This window comes from Physeter macrocephalus, chromosome 11, assembly GCF_002837175.3.
Source record: "Physeter macrocephalus isolate SW-GA chromosome 11, ASM283717v5, whole genome shotgun sequence".
NCBI lineage: Eukaryota > Metazoa > Chordata > Mammalia > Artiodactyla > Physeteridae > Physeter > Physeter macrocephalus.
This window is the reverse complement of record NC_041224.1, coordinates 84824585-84840740: the sequence shown is the minus strand read 5'-3', so window position 1 is coordinate 84840740 and position 16156 is coordinate 84824585. Positions and strand designations below refer to the sequence as shown.

General features: G+C 42.8%; 1 long non-coding RNA gene across 3 annotated transcripts in view; it reads left to right on the top strand.

The window, feature by feature from the left end:
- LOC114487196 (uncharacterized) overlaps positions 1 to 9360 on the top strand; it is a 14582-nt gene extending 5222 nt beyond the window's left edge. For 2 of the 3 annotated variants that reach the window (XR_003682045.2, XR_003682044.2), the window contains one exon: positions 8056 to 9360. This is a non-coding gene — a long non-coding RNA (uncharacterized lncRNA). Of the gene's footprint in view, positions 1 to 6688; positions 7981 to 8055 lie in introns of all 3 variants that reach the window. The other variant, XR_003682046.2, reaches the window with a different exon arrangement.
- The last annotated feature ends 6796 nt before the right edge of the window (positions 9361 to 16156 follow it).

Sequence of the window (16156 nt, the reverse complement as noted above, 5' to 3'; positions counted from 1 at the left end):
TAAGGAACCTCTATACTGTTCTCCATAGTGGCTATATCAATTTACATTCCCACCAACAGTGCAAGAGGGTTCCCTTTTCTCCACACCCTCTCCAGCATTTATTGTTTGTAGATTTTTTGATGATGGCCATTCTGACCGGTGTGAGGTGATACCTCATTGTAGTTTTGATTTGCATTTGGTATATCTCTCCATGGTATATCTGTGTGTATCATCTTTAATTTCTTTCATCAGTGTCTAATAGTTTTCTGCATACAGGTCATTTGTCTCCCTAGGTAGGTTTATTCCTAGGTATTTTAATCTTTTTGTTGCAATGGTAAATGGGAGTGGATCATGCATTTCTCTAATGATTAGTGATGTTGAGCATCCTTTCATGCGTTTGTTGGCAATCTGTATGTCTTCTTGGAGAAATGTCTATTTAGATCTTCTGCCCATTTTTGGATTGGGTTGTTGTTTATTTGATATTGAGCTGCATGAGCTGCTTGTATCTTTTGGAGATTAACCCTTTGTCAGTTGCTTCGTTTGCAAATATTTTCTCCATTCTGAGGGCTGTCTTCTCATCTTGTTTATGGTTTCCTTTGCTGTGCAAAAGCTTTTAAGTTTCATTAGGTCCCATTTGTTTATTTTTGTTTTTATTTCCATTTCTCTAGGAAATGGGTCAAAAAGGATCTTGTTGTGATTTATCTCAGAGTGTTCTTCCTATGTTTTCCTCTAAGAGTTTTATAGTGTCTGGACTTACATTTAGGTCTTTAATCCATTTTGAGTTTATTTTTGTGTATGGTGTTAGGAAGTGTTCTAATTTCATTCTTTTAAACGTAGCTGTCCAGTTTTCCCAGCACCACTTACTGAAGAGGCTGTCTTTTCTCCACTGTACAGTCTTGCCTCCCTTATCAAAGATAAGGTGACCATATGTGCCTGGGCTTATCTCTGGTATTTCTATCCTGTTCCATTGATCTATATTTCTGTTTTTCTGCCAGTACCATACTGTCTTGCTTACTGTAGCTTTGTAGTATAGTCTGAAGTAAGAGACCCTGATGCCTCCAACTCCATTTTTCTTTCTCAAGATTGCTTTGGCTATTCGGGGTTTTTTGTGTTTCCATACAAATTGTGAAATTTTTTGTTCTAGTTCTGTGAAAAATGCCATTGGTAGTTTGATAGGGACTGCATTGAATCTGTAGATTGCTTTGTGTAGAGTAGTCATTTTCACAATGTTGATTCTTCCAATCCAAGAACATGGTCTGGGTAGTGATTTATCAATTTTGTTTATTTTCTCAGAGAACATGGTTTTACTTTTATTGATCTTTGCTATTGTTTCCTTCACTTTTTTTCATTTATTTCTGATCTGATCTTTATGATTTCTTTCCTTCTGCTAACTTTGGGGTTTTTTGTTCTCCTTTCTCTAATTGCTTTAGGTGTATGGTTAGGTTGTCTATTTGAGATATTTCTTGTTTCTTGAGTTAGGATTGTATTACTATAAACTTTCCTCTTAGAAATGCTTTTGCTGCATCCCATAGGTTTTGGCTTGTGTTTTCATTGCTGTTTTCTTCTAGGTATTTTTTTATTTCCTCTTTGATTTCTTCAGTGATCTCTTGCTTATTTAGTAGTGTATTGTTTAGCCTCCATGTGTTTGTATTTTTTACAGTTTTTTTTCCTGTAGTTGATATCTAGTCTCATAGCATTGTGGTCAGAAAAGATACTTGAGACAATTTCAATTTTCTTAAATTTACCAAGGCTTGATTTGTGACCCAAGATATGATCTATCCTGGAGCATGTTCCATGAGCACTTGAGAAGGAAGTGTAATCTGTTTTTTTTTAGATGGAATGTCCTATAAATATCAATTAAGTCCATCTTGTTTAATGTGTCATTAAAGCTTGTGTTTCCTTATTTATTTTCGGTTTGGATGATCTGTCTATTGGTGAAAGTGGGGTGTTAAAGTCCCCTAGTATGATTGTGTTACTGTCGATTTCCCCTTTTACGGCTGTTAGCATTCGTCTTATGCTTTCAGGTGCTTCTATGTTTGGTGCATAAATATTTACAATTGTTATATCTTCTTCTTGGATTGATCCCTTGATCATTATGTAGTGTCCTTCTTTGTCTATTGTAATAGTCTTTATTTTAAAGGCTATTTTGTCTGATATGAGAATTGCTACTCCAACTTTCTTTTGATTTCCATTCACATGGAATATCTTTTTGCATCCCCTCACTTTCAGTCTGTATGTGTCCCTAGGTCTGAAGTGGGTCTCCTGTAGACAGCATATATACAGGTCTTGGTTATGTATCCATTCAACCAGTCTATGTGTTTTGGTTGGAGCATTTAATCCATTTACATTTAAAGTAATTTTCGATATGTATGTTCCTAGTACCATTTTCTTAATTGTTTTGGGTTTGTTCTTGTAGGTCTTTTCCTTCTCTTGTGTTTCCTGCCTAGAGAAGTTCCTTTAGCATTTGTTGTAAAGCTGGTCTGGTGGTGCTGAATTTTCTTAGCTTTTGCTTGTCTGTAAAGGTTTTAATTTCTCTGTCAAATTTGAGTGACATCCTTGCTGGGTAGAGTAATCTAGCTTGTAGGTTTTTCCCTTTTATCACTTTAAATATGTTCTGTCACTCCCTTCTAGCTTGCAGAGTTTCTGCTGAAAGATCAGCTGTTAACCTTATAGGGGTTCCCTTGTATGTTATTTGTTGCTTTTCCCTTGCTGCTTTTAATATTTGTTCTTTGTATTTAATTTTTGATAGTTTGATTAATATGTGTCTTGGTGTGTTTCTCCTTGGATTTATCCTGAATGGGACTCTGCGCTTCCTGGACTTGACTATTTCCCATGTTTGGGAAATTTTCAACTATAATCTCTTCAAATATTTTCTCAGACCCTTCCTTTTTCTCTTCTTGTATTTTCTCCATTCTATTTCCAAGATTTTGGATCATCTTCACTATCATTATTCTGAATTCTTTTTCACATAGACTGCCTATTTCCTCTTCATTTGTTTGGTCTGGTGGGTTTTTACCTTGCTCCTTCATCTGCATCATATTTCTCTGTCTTCCCATTTTGCTTAACTTACTGTGTTTGGGGTCTCCTTTTCACAGGCTGCAGGTTCATAGTTCCCATTGTTTTTGGTTTCTGGCCCCAGTGTGTAAGGTTGATTCAGTGGCTTGTGTAGGCTTCCTGGTGAGGGGGACTGGTGCCTGTGTTCTGGTGGGTGGGGCTGGATCTTGTCTTTCTGGTGGGCAGGGCTGCATCTGATGGTGTGTTTTGAGGTGTCTATGGACTTACTATGATTTTAGGCAGCCTCTCTGCTAATGGGGTGGGGTTGTGTTCCTATCTTGCTAGTTGTTTGGCATAGGTTGTCCAGCACTGGAGCTTGCTGGCCATTAGGTGGGGCTGGGTCTTAGTATTGAGATGGACTTCTCTGGAGAGCTCTCACCAATTGATATTATGTGGGGCCAGGTGGTCTCTGGTGGTCCAATATCCTGAACTCGGCTCTCCCACCTCAGAGGCTTAGGCCGGACACCAGGCCAGAGCACCAAGACCCTGTCAGCCACACAACTCAGAAGAAAAGGGAGAAAAAAAAAGAAAGAAAAAAATGAATAAAAATAAAATAAAATAATTAAAATTAAAAATTATTAAAATTAAAAAAATTTTTAAGTAATTTTAAAAAAAGAAGAGAGCAACCAAACTAATAAACAAATCGCCAATGATAACAAGAGCTAAAAACTATACTAAGATAAACATAAAAATCAGAAACATGTCAGTCGCAGACAGCCAACCCCAAGACTACAGCTGCTCTGCTGCAGATAGTCTTTGGACTTGAACTGTAACATCAGCTCTTCCATGGGTTTCCAGCCTGATGCTCTGCAAATTTTGGACTTGACAGCTTCCCTAATCATGTCAACAAATTCCTTAAAACCAGTCTGTCCATCTGTGTCTCTCCCTCCTTATATGTATATATGTAAGTGCCTCCCTCCTGTGGATTCTATTTCTCTGGAGAACACTGAATAACTCAGGCACCAGGAGGCTTGTGGAGGCCAATCCAGAGTTGGGAGTGAAGGACAGGGAGTTGAGGAGAGTTTCAAGCAGATGGTTAGAGCAGACACCCCTTTGTTCATGGAGTATACTCTCTAGATTCAGACTTGCTGTAAGGAGATCCTTGGACTGGAAAAAGTAAAGCCAACTTAGAATCATATCCTGTTAATGAGTAGAGAATGGACCATTTTCTCTCCATTAATGATGCTCCTTTCACCATGAAGGCCTTTCTTATTTCTCCTCAGGAGAAATCTTTCCAGCTTCTGACTAATCCTGGTCTAGAGGTTTCTTGGACCTCTGGAAAGGGCAGGGATACAAAATAAAGACAACCCCTTCTCAGAATCATGTGCATGAGTCCCTATTTATAAGGGCACACATTAAGCCTTTTAACCTTATCTGCAAGTGAGGCCCAGCACAGCCTCACTGAACCACAGTAAAGGATTGAAGAAAGATGCCCAGTGAGGATGTTAAGCTTCAAATCCTGTTACCAAACCACAAAATCTACTATGTGCTTGTTTTGATCACCTCCCATTCACCTCATTGGTGAAGAAGGGATCCCCAGACCTAAATAAATATATTGGTTTCGTCAAAATGTTTGTTCGGGTTTTCCATAAGTTGTTACTGAACGAACTTTTTGGCCAACCCAGTACAACGCCCTACACTGGACCAATGAGATTGGCAGAAGTTTATTAATTACATATCCTCACAGCCCAGGGGGCGGAGGACACTGCACCTTGCAGGGCCACATGGGGACTGCACTCAGGAACAGAGTGGACAACCAGGAGGTGTGAGAGGCAGGCTTTGTAGTGACAAGATAGTGATGTGACTGTTGGTTCCAGTGGGAGGATGTGTTGGTTTGTTGAATAACTCCTTGGGTTGGTAGGGAAGTAAGGACCCTGTGCAGCAAAGCTGATGCCACTGGTAGGGGAATTAGCTGGGTGAGGAACCTTTTCCCGCTGTGTGAGGGGCACATCTGGTGAGGTATTTGGGGCCCTGTGAGGCTCAGAGATGTCAAGCCAATGGCAGCACTTGAAATTTTATGTCTTACAGATTCAGAGCTCTGAATTCATAATGTTTAATCTTGTGATGATCTTGTGAACAGTATATTTATAATCAAATGTTTTGGTATGTGTTAAAGGAATTAATATGAGAAATGTAAATATTTGAAATATTCCATAATTTCTTTTTTTAAAAATTCTATCCATATGTCTTCGTCAGCTCGGGCTCCCATAACTAAATTCATAGACTGCGTGGCTTAAAAGATGGAAATTTATTTTCTCACAGTTCAGGAGGCTAGGAGTTTGAGAGCAGGGTGTCAGCATGGTTGGGTCCTGGTGAGAGCTTTCTTCCTGCCTGGCAGATGGCCACCTTCTCACCATGTCCACATGTAGCTGAGACATGGAGAGAGAGAGCTCTCTGGTATCTCTTCTTATAATGGCACTAATCCCATCATGAGAGCTCTACTCCCATGGCCTCATGTAAACCTAATTATCTCCCAGTGACTCCATCTCCACCTGCTATCATACTGTGGGGCTTAGACCTTCAACATTTGAATTTAGGGAGGACACAGTTCAGTTTCTAGCACAATACAATGCCATATCATTCAGTAATAAAAAGAACAGACTACCTGTACACACAAGCATGTGGATGAATCTCAAAATCATTATGCTAAATAAAAGAAGGCAGACAGAAGACTATACACCATGTGATTCCATTTATATAACATTCTACAAAAGACAAAACTGCAGGGACAGAAAGCCGCTCAGTAGTTGCCAAGGGTTGGGTATTGGGGAAGGGGATTTACTGCAAAGGAGCAGGAGGGAATTTTTTTGGAGTGATGGAACGGTTCTATACCTTGACAATGGTCATGGCTACCCCACTGAAGGCACTTATCATAACTTATTTAACTGTACAGTTTAAAAGCATAGATTTTATTGCATGTGAATTATTCCTCAATAAACCCCCCCAGAAAGTCACCTTCCACTTGGATAATGCTTTACAGTTAACCATGCCTTTCTCACCCATTACTTTGTTGATTTTCACAACTTGGTAAGGTAGGCAAAGCGATATTATTATCTCCACAGGGTTTGGGGAGGTTGGGGACTTCTGAGCTTGTTCAGCCTGCAGAATAACTGAATGTTCTGAGTCCTAAACAAGAGTTCTTCCCCCTCTACCCCGAAAATCTGATCAGTCAGTAATGTCAATGACAGGCTCCATCACCTACTCCGGGTTGTACTCTGTGATACATGCTTTCCATTCATTCATTTATTTTATTTTCTTCTCACAAATAAGCTCTAAGGAAGTGTCATGATTCCACTTTACAGGTTAGAGAGAAGAGTAAATTAATTGTTCTGAGGCAAGACAGTAACAGCGTCATGATTTGAACCCACGTCTGAATGGATGGGTAAACCTGTGCTTTTCACTACTAAGTCCCACACTTCTCAAAACAAATTTAGTTTCAAATAAGAGCGCAAAACACAAAAATCTAGAACAATCCAGGGAAATAATTATGAGCACCTTCAAATGGGGAAGGCTAGCAAGACAGTGCTAAGCAGTCTTTTAGGTATCTATTTTAGTCCATCGGTCTAAAATCTTTCAAACTCTCCAGACACTTCCCGAAAGACTCTGCATCCAGCAAATTAACCATCTTTCTTAATGCCCCATCCACCTCGCCTAGATTTTCTCTTCTGCTCAGAGCACATTCCTGAGTTGAATGCAAGTTGATCAGCAAAAGGCGAGAATGCAGGGCAGGACCAAGAGGTGCTTAGCATCGGCAGAGTACCCTGAGAGTGGATGCTGGTGGTCCTTCTGCAATTGTTGCGAATAACCCCAGAGCCCAGGATGCAGCCTCTCGCTGCCCCTCCCGACAGGGGCCATCTGTAAGCATCTTTCCAATGGAAGAAGCAGGTCATGATTTGAGAAGAGACCAGATCTTTTCTTTGCTTTTGTCATCTGGGTGACTGTAAGCCTTACAGACATCTCCATGGCACCCCAAGACCTGAATATGAAGCAAGCAGATTCTGTTTTGCAGATGGAGGATCTGGGACAGAAGAGGGAGAACATTCTGCCTGGTTCCTTGCAGCAGGAGGAAAGAAAAACTTTTCCAAGTGCCTTTTGTGTGCAAGAAACTGTGCTATGAATTTCATGCACCATACTATTACTAGTTCACAACTGTGGAACACTTCCTATATGTCAGGAACACTTTCTGTATATCCATATGTCTATGGGACACTTTGTATGTGTCAATTTTATATACATCATCTCATTTAATCCACTCAACAACCTTATTTGATAATTACCATTACCGCCTCCACAATTGAAGTTTATAACATTTGAGTGACTTGCTGAAGGTCACACAGCTACCACATGACAGAGAGGGATTTCAAACCCAGGGATGCCAGCCCCAAAGTCCCAATTCTTTGCATTACACCACCTCACCTACTGTGCTTGACCCCCTAGTCCAGTGTTTCTATTTCCTGAACCCCATCTAACACAAGAACAGAGGCTGGTATTTTAAAGGAATTAGTATTTTTCACTACTCTTTTCCCTAGAAACAACCCTGTATATCAATTAATATTCCACATTTTCTGAGCTTCAACGTCATCCCAGGCACTGTGCTAGATGCCGCCACATTATGTTACATGAGAGATGATATAGAATTTTGGGAACAGCCAATACATGCCCCCACACTTAGCAGACATGCCTAATTAATCAGGACACTCGTTCTGGGTGAGTCTAAATGCAGCCTCAGAGTTTTTCCCAACACAGAGGTGCAAGAAACTGCTGAAATCAACAAGCATCAGCACACACTAGATGAAGCCTATTGGCCCTTCCTGCTGCAGAATTCCACTGGCAGAAATGACAGTGACATGGCCACAAGGAATAATGGGATGGAATCTTTTGAGCAGAAGTTCTGAGATCAAAGCCTTGTTCTACTCAAAGCCTTGTTCACTAACTGGGCACCAGCAGGTAAATTAAACTCTGAGCCTGTTTGTCTTCTTCATCCAAAATGGTGATGATAATCAGATCTCATCTATTTCACAGGATGGTTGGATGCAGAATTGTTGGTGACAGTGACAAGCAAGAGGCCATAAGACAAAAAGCCTGGAGTAAGGGTACTGGCAAGAGACAAGAAAATGAGAGAACACAGAATATAGATTTGTGCCTGGGAAATAGCCTAAGATTTTCTACAAAGGGGTTGTGTTGGGGGTGGGGTGACTTCAAGGTCTTAATTCCCTGTGTTATACCACAGGGTTTATTATAGGTAATGGTGGTGGCTTCATGAGTAAGTGATGGGGCTAAGCCATGACCCTAGAGCTACCCAAGCAGGACAGCATGGCAGAAACAGGCAAGCTGGGGAGCTCTGGTGTGATCACACACTATCTGTGTGATCTTGGGCAAGTCCTTTAACCTCTCTGAGGATCAGTTCCATCCCCTGAGAAATGAAGACAACAATCTGCTTCATGGTAAAGATTAAACAAGATAGCTCCAGACACATAGTGGGCAATTTTCCATCATGGTACAAGGAGGAGCTGACGGCAGGCTCTGCATGTATCTTTTGCACTGAGATCACACAACACGGCAGCTGGCACAAAGTAGGTGCTCATCAGCATTTACGGGTTAGTTGTTTGGTTGATTGGGTACCACTTAGGAAGTCACTGAAAGGCTTTAAGCAGAGGAAGAACATGATGGGATTTAAAATTTTGAGGACATCAATCTATCTGCTTTGGGGAGAAGAGGGTAGGGGGACAGGCATGGGAACAGGAAGTCCACTTTGTTGTCCTCCTCCAGGACAGAGACCACGTGGACAGGAGGTCCAGATTCAGTGGAAGAACAGGGTCCTGAGCAAGTGGAAGGGCTGGAGACTGGGACGTTCAGAACTAAGATTTCTGATGAGGTGCTTTTTCTGGTGGTGACAAGATGCAGGGCGTAAGCAAGGCGAGGGTGGCTAAGATGCCATGTGATAAAAGGCTGGTGATGATTGGAAGCTGGAGAAATTGAGAAGCCGGAATGTGGATGTGTCACTCTTCATGGACAGTGTCTTATTTCCTTCTCGAAGCATAGCTGCTGCGTCGGCACGATTGCCCTCCTTTGACAGATGATGAAGGAGAGACTTAAAACATTCACAAGCATATACTAAACTGGGGGGATGTGGGAATTCAGGCACTTGTTTATAGGCTCAATAACTGCAAAGGATTTATGGTTTGTGAAAAACTTGCACTGTGGAAAAGATAATAAATTGAAGACATTATTGTGTGGGACTGTGCTGATTTTTGTTGATAACACTTCACTAAGAACACTATATGTTTTTTGGAGCGCTGTGGAAGCTGCCTTCTTGCTTAACTGCAATATAAGAAATAGTGATGTTTTGGAAATAAGTTGTCAACTAATTTCTTTCTATTTTATATTGTTTGTCATATTTTTGTATAGTTTGAAATGTTTAAATATTCTAATATCAAGATTAACAAATATAAATTGTTAAGGTTAAGTGACAGGCCAAGGACAGGAAAGTCACAGAGCTGGGCTTTGACCCAGAGAGGTCTGACTGTACAATGACCATGGTCTTTCTCCTGTTTGTCATTGACATAGCTGTGATCTGTGCCCCGTCAAGCCTCACCACGCCCAGAAAGCCTCACCACACCCAGACAACGTCTGTCTTCCTCCAATTTTCTGCTTTAGTGGCTGCGCTAAGGATGTCTCATGGGCTGGAAGGAAAGGAAAGGAAGATGCAAAAATACAAAGATGCAAATTCACAAGAAAAACAAGTGAGGGCTACAGTCCAGGAGGCTTTTGCCCTTGGCCACCCAGAGGAGACGGCTATCCTGCCCCTCTCAAATACAATGGTGTGCCCTCTCTATGTGTCACCAGCTCCTGCAAAGCAAAGCATTGGGTGTCACTAAAGCATCAATCATTCTCCAAATACAGCATTAAATGGTGTATCTGGGCCATAAATACTGTACAAGCACTTTGCAAACGGGTCCATTTTTGTCACCATTTCATTCCTTTTATACATCATTACTTATTCTGACCTTTTAGAGACAACTGTTTGAGAAATAGAAGCACAGCCCACAGCTAGCAGCAGCCCCTCTTGCATGGTATGTTTCTCAGAAGATTTCACAGGGTGACAGTGGAATGATGGGGGCAGATATTTATCATCCTCAGATCTGCTCACACTCCTGCCTGGTCAACTTGTTCCCAAGTGGACTTAACAGGCTTCATGTGAGCATCGCTGTGGCCATTGGGCACCTGGCTATGAACCAAGGATGTAAAGCTTCGTGATAGAAGGGTAAGCAATTACTCTCTGAGATGGCCAGCTCTGCCTGGAGACTGCATTGTAACACTCACGCAACTTTGCTGGCTAGAGGCCCCAACAACAGAGAAATTGTGTCCATTGTCTTTCATGTAAAGAGAATGCTGGCTGTCCCGAGCTCCACCACGGAACTGCCAGTGTAACCTAGCTGAAAGGTAGAGAGGTTTCAGAGGTACAGCCTAGTTCAGGTAAGAGTCACTAGGAGGAGGCCAATTTCTCAAATGACTCAATTAGCATCGAAATTCCAGGTTTGGTTTCTCCACATCTTAATGTAGGGGAGTTCTGGTAAAAGTAGATTAGCATGTGGCAGAATGACCTTCCTACTAAAACAACTGGAGGAATAAAAGATATTTAAAATAACTGTTTGAAGGCATCAGAGAGCTGCCAAGGAAGCAGGGACTTGAGGGACCAAGAGCCCACAGTGAAGAGAAGTGCAGGGTGAGCCATCATTTGAGAGCCCTTCTCCCACTGCAGCATTTGCCAATTCCAGTGCAGTGACTGTTAGGGGAAAGGCTGAACAAAATGTAGGCATCTTAAGGGCTTCAAAGGAGTAAAGTTGGAGTTCAGAGCCCACCAAGCAGCAAGGGCTCGGAAAAGCAGCCTTTCAGTTGAGAATTCCAAATGGCTCCCTGCAAGGAGTGGGGTGAACAGGATAAAAACCAGGGTCCCAGAGACTAAAGGCCACATTCGAAAGAGCCCAGCCCCCAAGCACTCCATGCAGCCACTACCAGCCAACTGGAGCTGGCACACGAGGTGGAGGCCTGTGTGTCCTGTGAAGCACTCAGGCTTTGGAATTAGAAAGACCTGGAAGCTCTATCACAGACCACTGTATTTCTAGGTTCCTTAACCATTCTGCCCTTCAGTATCCTCCTCTTCACACAGAGGCTGACTCATTAAAAAGAATGAAATAATGCCATGTGCAGCAACATGCATGGACCTGGAGATTATCATACTAAGTGAAGTAAGTCAGATGGAGAAAGACAAATATCATATGATATCGCTTATGTGCAGAATCTTAAAAAAATGATACAAATGAACTTATTTACAAAACAGAAACAGACTCACAGACTTAGAGCACCAACTTATGGGTACCAGGGTGGAAGAGTGGGGGGAAGGGAGAGATTGGGAGTGTAAGATTGACATGCACACACTGCTATATTTAAAATAGATAACCAACAAGGGCCTACTGTATAGCACAGGGAACTCTGCTCAGTTTTCTGTAATAACTGAAATGGGAAAAGAATTTGAAAAAGAATAGATACATATATATGTATAACTGAATCTCTTTGTTGTACACCTGAAACTAACACAACATTGTAGAAGAACTATACTCCAACATAAAATTTTAAAATTTATAAAAATAAAAAGAGGAATAATAAAAAATAACAGAGGCTGGCTGAGGCAACACTGGAGAAGTGCCTAGCACCTTGCCAAGAACATACTCAGAGCTTGGGAAACAGAAGCAGCTGGCGAGGGGGGGAGGAGCAGTGCACTGGGAGGAGACAGGACACCTGGACCAGTCCCAGCCCTGCTAGTGCCTGGCTGTGTGATGTTGGGTAAATCACATAGCATCTCTGAGTCTCAGTTTTCTCACTCATTCATAAGAGGATGGATTACAACTTCAAGGACCACCCGTGACTTTAAATTCTCTGTTTCATCTTACAAATGGGGGGGCGGTGGAGGGAGATAGAAAAAAGATAGCTATACAGATAGATATAGAGATAGTTATATGAATGTATATACACACATAAATATATATATACACATAGACATGTATACAAATAAATATAAATCTTTATATGAAGGCAGATGTTTACACATTTTTGTGTATATACTATATATATGCATTTTTTTAGATTTTTATGTTTTCTCAAAAACACTTTCATTTAGGACTTCTCTTATCCGAGGACCTCCAGGAGACATCACATGGCATGGGGTGGGGGGGGCGGGTGCAGGGAGACATATCTGCCTGCACCTGAGTACCAGGTACAGAGCTCAGGACCCCCCAGATCATCCCACTCCAGGTACAGCATCTTCCCCCTACATCAGAGCTGTCTCCTGCCTCAGGCTACTGAGGGCTCAGAGCCAGTGGAAGAGGAGATAAAGTTGATAGAAAAATGCTATGAGTCTCCCCTGACTTTAGCACCAAAAAGCATTACACTTGAACCTGTAGCTTTTCTGTTAGGGAGCTAGAATTCCCAGGGTCTCCTACTGAGACTGGACTTGTGTAGGTGCAGGGGCCACAAGGAAGTGTCTGGAGATTGTGCTGAGTTCCGCAGGCCCCAGAGGTTAGAGTTGGCTGGGGACCAAGAGGAGAGATGACAGAGTCCCCAGCACAGCCCTTTAGGGAAATATGCTGAGAGAAGGTGGGAGGTGTTGCCGAGTGAAGGGCGAGTAGGGGACTCGGGGAGTAGAGGGCAGCCAGGATGAGTTCACCCAGGATCCCAGCTTCCTTCATGGAGCTCTGGCAGAGAAACTGAACATTTTCCTCCAACAGAACTCTGTAATGGCTTCATTGCTACTAGAAGATTCAGCATCAGCGTATTGATTAAAAGTGTAAACTCTTGAGCTAGACTGCCTGGATTTGAATCCCAGCTCTGCCACTTTTACCTGTGTGACCTTGGGCAAGTCACTTGACCTCTCTGTGCTTCAGTTTCTTCATCTGTAAAATAAAGATGAAAATAGTATAGGCTTCATAGAGTTATTGAGGACTAAAATAGTGATAAGAACACTCGGCCCTTAGTAAGATCTATACAAGTATGAATTATTATTATAAGGGTCCTGTTTAGAGTTGCTACAGTGCCCTTGATGTAGACAAATGTATCTCTTCTGGCTGATCACTTACAATTTCTCCCTTGACTCCTGGGCATACCATGGTACAACTTCAGCCTTTTTCTTCTCACTCCTCTGGGTGACTGCCCCTTATCAATTTTTTCTCTCTCTCCCTGATCCACACAGGAAATAACTCGTATTTGCCCTCAGTCAGTGGGGGTAGAATCACTTCCCAAAGGCAGCCTTCTGTTCACTGAGCCACCTGCTGACAGCTCCAGCCACAGCCTTTCGCTCTGTAGATTCCCAAATTTGAGATAGATGTCACTCCACTGTGGTTTTCAAGAAGCAGGGGATGCACACTGAGATCATTGAGAATTCCCACTAGCATCCCTCTCAATAGATTTGGGATCAGAAAGTATCCCCTGCTCCTCTGACATCAAGGGTAAAAATCACTGCCCAGCTCTTTCCAAAGAATGCTCCAATTTCCAATCACCCCCCTCTCCACCTTTCCAACTTCTCACGTCCTGACTTTATGCCCCTTTTGATGCTCTCCAGTGGGTATGGGTTTAAGGCTCCAAAACCAGTTTCCAATCACATCCTTTGTCAGTCCACTACCATCTCACTTTGCAATATGGAAATAGTTGGCCTTTATTTTCTTAACTGAACTTCAGCTGAAAAGGAGTCGAGTCCCATTTTAAGATCCTTTTGAGAGAAAGAGTGTTCATGAGCAAAAAGCACTTGCTTAGTGTAAATACTTAAAGGAAAATGGCCTGGGAACCTCGCTGGATGGCCAGAATGACTCCCAGGGTTTAGGGTGGAAGGAAGGCAGATATTTCCTCCTTAGTGTGAGGCCATTTCCTTGCCAGCAGAAGCAGGCTGCAAGGGGCATTGAAGCTAAGGTTAAACCTGCACAGGAAGATTTTCCACCAGCTGCCTGTTCACTTCCCTTAGAGGCTGAGTTCATTATCCTCTTAAAAGCCTGTTTTCTCATGCAGAGGAGCTCGGCCCACCGGAGTCTGGCTCTTTAGTCACGGCCTGTTGCTTTCATAAGAACTTACTTGAACAGACCACTGCTCAAGCCCAAGACAGCTCCCACCCCTGTGCGCCTGTGCGGGGACGGGGACGGGGGAAGGGTGGGGGGCGTGGACACGTGGCTGTTCGCTGTTCTCAGTTCTTCTGGGTCCAGCTGCCTTTCCAGAGGTCCCTGACTGTCAGGCATCCTCGGTTCAAATTCTGGCCTTCCTACCTGCCAGCAAGTTATGTAACTTCCATACACCTCAGTTTCCTGCCCTGCTCCTTCCTTAGAGCCTCTGGTGTGTATGTGATACAATATTGTACACAAAGCATAGAGCAGAGTGCATGAAACACAGTCGGGTCTGAGACACTGTGTTCCCTTTCCTCTGGGGTATGCTGTAATCCAAGAGTGCCTATATCGCTGTTCATGTCACAGGTCTTAACACCATGCTTATGCCAGTAACAGCAACAAGTAAAAATATTGTCCTACAGCAGAATAATACTCACCAATAACCGTTCTCATCTGCATTTGTAAGGACATGAATTAGGTACTGACAGGGTCATAGAGAGGACTAGACCAACAACCTTTTCATTTCACAAATGAAGACACTCAGGGGACAGAGAGAATGCACAGTCTAGCCCACAGAGGCACTTTTTTTTAAGATTTTTTTTTTTTATGTGAACCATTTTTAAAGTCTTTATTGAATTTGTTACAATAGTGCTTCTGTTTTATGTTTTGGTTTTTTGGCCACGAGGCATGTGGGATCTTAGCTCCCCGACCGGGGATCGAACCCGCACCTCCTGCATGGGATGGCAAAGTCTTAACCACTGAACCACCGGGGAAGTCCCCATAGAGGCACTTAATTGAAGATGTGGCCCAGAAGTCAGGCTTCCTGCCTAACTTGGGACTGGGCATCTGATCACCTTATTTCGGGGAATAGCCAGGCGTAGCCTGATCAACTCCAGCTAGAAGGAAGGGGCAGTGTGGAAGGAACCAGAACCAGATTAACAAGCTAGAGGAGGGCAGCCATGGAAGAGACAGACAGAGCCAGATATGACAATAACAGTAGACTTCTTCTGCCCACTCTAAGCTACATGTATCATGCATATGATCATATTTAATGCTAAACAATTCTATAAGATTACTATCGCCATTGTCATCTAAACATGGGAAATCAGAGATTCTTGGAGATGAGGTAACTTGACCTACAACCTACAACGGGAAAATAGTGGAGCCAGGATTTGAACGCAGGTCTATCTGGTTCCCAGTTGTAGACATCCAGAGTTCAACCTGGCAGCAGCATATCCAAAGCATCCAGAAACCGTCTGTCCAGGCAAGTTCATGATACTGAGTGTCCAGGATGAAGTCACAAGGATATCTCCATTGGATGGTACACTGCAGAATGTGTTCATTCATTCTTTCACTCTCTTTTTCTTTCTTCCATTATTGAATAAGCACTAACCCATGTTCCAGCTAATACTGAGAAACTCCATCCAGGATCTTTGCTCTCCTGTCCTTGAGAACATCCCATCCTCACTTCATCCCCTGAAAGTCATGGAAATGTCCAAAACACCCAGGTGGGGCTTCTCTGGTGGCGCAGTGGTTGAGAGTCCGCCTGCCGATGCAGGGGACACGGGTTGGGTTCGTGCCCGGGTCCGGGAAGATCCCACATGCCGCTGAGCGGCTGGGCCCGTGAGCCATGGCCACTGCGCCTGCGCGTCCGGAGCCTGTGCTCCGCAACGGGAGAGGCCACAACAGTGAGTGGCCCGCGTACCGCAAAAACAAAACAAAACAAAACAAAACACCCAGGTGAAAGCTTGTGGGGTTTGTTATGGGTTAAATTGTTTCCCCTTAAAAAAATAATGTATCAAAATTATAACCCCCAGTAACTCAGAATATGACCTTATTTGGAAATATGGTCTTTGCAGATTTAACCAAGTTAAGATGAGGTCATTAGGGTGGATCCTAATCCAACATGACCTATGATAAACCATAATGGAAAAGAATATTTTAAAAAAAGAATGTATATATATGTATAGCTCAATCAC